The sequence below is a fragment of the Anomaloglossus baeobatrachus genome, chromosome 2 (assembly GCF_048569485.1).
Source record: "Anomaloglossus baeobatrachus isolate aAnoBae1 chromosome 2, aAnoBae1.hap1, whole genome shotgun sequence".
Taxonomy (NCBI): domain Eukaryota; kingdom Metazoa; phylum Chordata; class Amphibia; order Anura; family Aromobatidae; genus Anomaloglossus; species Anomaloglossus baeobatrachus.
In genome coordinates, this window is record NC_134354.1 from 346,499,127 (window position 1) to 346,503,828 (window position 4,702).

Consider the following 4,702-nt stretch of genomic DNA (forward strand, 5'->3'; position numbering starts at 1 on the left):
TCCTCCATCCAGGACTGTATGCAGGAGTTTTTTGCCCCCCAAAAAAATGAATTGAGCTTCGCCATATTTTTGTATGCTAGCCGGGTACAGCAGGCAGGTACAGGCTGCCCCCAACCCCAGCTGCCTATTTGTACCCGACTGGGAACCAAAAATATAGGGAAGCCCTTTTTTTTAAATTAATTCATGAATTTCATGAAATAATTAAAAAAAAATGACGTGGGCTTCGCCTAATTTTTGAGTCAAGCCGGGTACAACTAGGCAACTGGGGATTGGAATCCACAGTGCAGTGCAGTCCCGCAGCCACCCCAGAAAATGGCGCTTTCATAGAAGCGCCATCTTCTGCCGCTGTATTCAACTCTTCCAGCTGCCCTGATGCCGGGTGGCTCGCTGGGTAATAATGGAGTTAGGGCTAGCTGTATATTATCAGCTGGCCCTAAGCCCGAAATTCATGGTGTCATGCTAATATTAGACATGGCCACCATGAATTTCTAGTAATGATAAAAAAAAAACACAACACACAGAAAAATATTTTTATTAGAAATGAAACACAACACAATTAGTGACTCCATCTTTATTGAAATAAAGAACCCCCCTCCGCAGTAATCCTGGGTCAAGGGTCCCGCGCCATCCAATCCAGATCCAATATCATCTGATCGGTTTGCTGGAAGGCAAAGCGATCAGATGATGTGTCAGGTTCTAGGGGCTGAAGCACATCACACATCAGCTGATTGTATAAAAGCCGATTATACAATCAGCTGAAGCATCGGTGCAAAAAAAAAAAAAAAATAAATAAATAAATACTCACGTCTGTGCTGATTACCGGCAGCTCCTGCAGCGATCGGATGAGAGTCTGATCCTGTCCCATCGCTGCAGGAGCTGCCGGTAATCAGCTGATGAAGTCCCCTGATGGCAGGATCAGCTGATAGCCGGCCGGGCGCGAAAAAGCCGGCGACACCGCGAGAATTACAATCAGCTGATGCGTCAGGTGACTGCATCAGGTGATCCACCGCCAGGTCCTGCAAGCTTCGTACGTGCCCCGGGGAGACTGCACACAGCCAGAGCGGCGGGACCGGGACAGGAGCAGGCATGGCACCGGGACCCTGCAGACAGGTGAGTATATATAACATTTTTTTTTTTCTACTGTTCACTTTGGTTTTTGCCGCTGCCTCCACCTCCCGCCCAGACATGGCGCCGCACGTGAGCTGACATGCACAGGACGGGAGGTGGACGCAGCGGTGACGGTACCGGGAGGCTTCATGCTTCTGTGTTTACCAACAGAAGGAATCCTCTTCCTGTACACGTCACTATACTGCCCACCCCTTGCGTTTATAGCTGCGTTTTTAGTCATAGAAACGCAGCTATATGTGTTTTTCATTGCGTTGTTGAACATCTCATTGAACTCAATGGGTGAAAAACGCAGTGAAAAATGCAGAAATAATTGACATGCTGCATTTTTGTGGTCACCACAAAAACGCAGCTACAAAAAAACGCTGTGTGCGGACAGCACTTCTGAAAACCCATAGACATTGCTGGGGAAGCAATGTCACTGCGTTTTCAGCACAAAAACGCGGTAAAAAACGCCGCTAAAAACGCGGCAAAAACGCCTAGTGCGCACAAGGCCTTATGTATCTTGGGAAGACCCTAGAAGATCGGACATATAGGTTTATCAACCAAAAGATACTCATAAGTCTTTTTATTAATTATGCCCCATTCCAGTCCTTGTGACAGTTTGTTCTGCAATTTGGCGTGAAAGGTTGATGTGGGATCACCCGGTAGGCGTCTATTGGTAGAGGTGTCGCCTAATATTGAGTTTATCTCTCTTTCATATAGTGTACTGTTTTTTTCTATATGAACTTATGTTCTATCTTAATACTGGAGCACCACCATGTCAGTTCTAAGATTATTATCATTTCATCCCATTCCATCTGATGAGAACAGATGATCACCCCCGCCCTGCTAGCAATTACCGCATTTCCGCATGATCTCTAATCCAGGTCTTGCTAGCTTGTCTATATTAGCAGCTTTCCGTCCAGCATAGGACGATTATGATTAAGGACTCTGTTGGTTTTAATTTTAAGTCCAAAACGTGTTAAGAACTCCTATGCGTTAATGTATGCCTCTATTTTTCGGTCTTCACATGTTTTTAATGCATTAATAAAGGAAGAAAAAAACTTTTCATTTTAAAAGAAGGAATTTGTGCTGGATCCCTCTTTTCCTTTTCTACTGTCCACTAACTGTGACTACCGGGCTAGTCCAGGGCGTCACAATATCATTATCAAGCCTGAGGACAAAGGGGAAAAATTGTGATCTGGCCAGCTACAATGTATGAGAGGGAGGCATTTCGCCAGTTATGGGACAAAACCACCTATTGTAGGCTCCACTATAGCCCCGCTCAAACCTTTTCCGCCCAACTCCAGGTCATCCTCGGCAAAGCATGTGATGAAGGCATTATTAGCAAGCAAGTTGTAGAGGGACTCACAGTACGTTTTCCAAAAACACTAACTTTTTATTTACTGTCAAAAATCCACAAAGATGCCCTCTGTCCTCCTGGTCATCCTATCATGTCCGGCAATGAGGGGTTCTGTGAGCCAGTATGTCAATTCATTGACTATTATTTAAAACCTCTGGTTGAGACACTCCCCTCATATGTCCGTGACACGACGGACGTTCTTAGGAGGATAGATGGCATCTCTGTGGATGATGATACATTGCTTTTTACGGCAGGTGTTGAGTCCCTCTACACATGTATTCGTCATGAGGATGGCCTGGAGGCCGCTAAGTATTTTCTTTTGGATTCTGGTCGAGATGGCCCGATGTGTGACTTAATCCTTGAGTTGCTCCGTTTTATTCTTACCCACAATTTCTTTTTATTTAAAGATATAAACTACTTGCAGCAACGCGGCACTGCCATGGGTGCGGCTTGCGCGCCTTCGTACGCAAACCTCTTCCTGGGCTACTGGGAAAGGGGTTTGCTTTGTGATGGGGAGGGCCGGCCAATGCTCATGTGCAGTGCTGGTTGTGGTATATCGACAATTTGTTTATTTTGTGGGCGGGCAATACGGAGCAACTCGACGATTTCATGGGCCGACTAGGCATGAACCCATTCAATATCAGGTTATCCCACAGGTGTAATGCCAGGCGTTTGGATTTCCTTGACATTGACATTGATGACAATCGGGTTATACAGATGGACATCTTCCGTAAGGCGACTTTGGTGAACTCTCTGTTGCATGCCTCAGCGTCCAATGATCAGTCCACTATTTGGGCCATCGTGACAGGTCAGTTTTTGTGCATGAAACGCATTTGTTCTTCAGACTTGAAGTTTGAGGAGCAAGCAATTTCTCAGATCCTGGACAAATTCGATTTATTTCCACCTATAACCACGAATGGTCCACTATGCGATCCATCTTGAACAGGCATTGGGCAGTTCTCCAATCTGATTCTACCCTACGAGACTTGTTGCCTAACAGCCCCCTAATGACACCCCGCAGGTCACGTAATCTACGTGACATCTTTGTCTGCAGCCACTATGTTCCATGCCAGCCTAATACCTTTCTGTACCTTGGTAGTCCTCTGAAGGGTTGTTTTCCCTGTGGCCACTGTCTGGCCTGCAGCAATGTCCTTCGCATTTCCTCCTTCACATCTGCTGATGGCCAACGTAGTTATGATATTCGGCATTAGATATCATGCGGTACCAGCAATGTGGTATATTATGCCACGTGTGAGTGCCGCATGATATACATTGGTCTTACCAGTAGAGAATTGCGCAAACGTGTGAGGGAGCATGTGAGGGACATCGCTGCAGCCCGGATGGTGGTTGATACATCAACTTTAAAGACACTTCCTCGCCATTTTTGTGCCTTTAATGACTGTGATTCAAGATCCCTGTAAATCAGGGGTATTGATATCATTCATGGGGGCGCGAGGGGCGGGAATGTACGGAAAATCTTAGCCCAACGAGAAACACGTTGGATCTACACATTGGGAACATTGTCCCCTAAGGCGTTAAATCAACATCTTAGTTTTGCACCCTTTCTGCGATGAGCGCTGTTTTCTTCTTGTTCCCCTGTTTCTTTGTGCCTTGTTTTTAATTGAATTATTCTGTTATTTTTTAATTTTAGAGACTCTCTCTTTTTTCTGGCACTTCTAAAGGAACTTTGATTTTATCTACATGGCATCTATCGACTCAACATATGGATTGTGATCCCTGATTGGAATTTATCATGATGTAAATGACCGAGGATCCTTTTATCTTACACCATTTAATGATCCCTTTTCTTTGTTTTGTGATTGCATTATCATGTGTTTTTGTATCTCATCTGACCGCCTTTGCCCCTCCCTCCTCTGTGTCACGCGGCTGCACTTCTGGGTGCACTGGTTCAGTGTCATCGGCATCATTATCGCCTTTGCGCGGGTTTCGGGTGACGCGTCCCCATTCTCGCGCATGCGCCCATCTTACTGTTGGGCGTTGATTGCCGATGATTCCGGAGCCCAGATTACTATTGGTGCGGCTGCGCTGACGCCGACGGGGGAGTGGCGGGGGCGGTCTGGCGCCAAGTTTAAAAGCATGGTCTTCTCATACAGAGTTCCACCTTTGCCCTGATGAAATGATCCAATTTGCTGTGAGATCGTGAAACATACGTCGGGGTCCTTGTTCCAGGGGGACCTCTCTGCTGCCAATCCTTTGGCTGTGTCACGACTA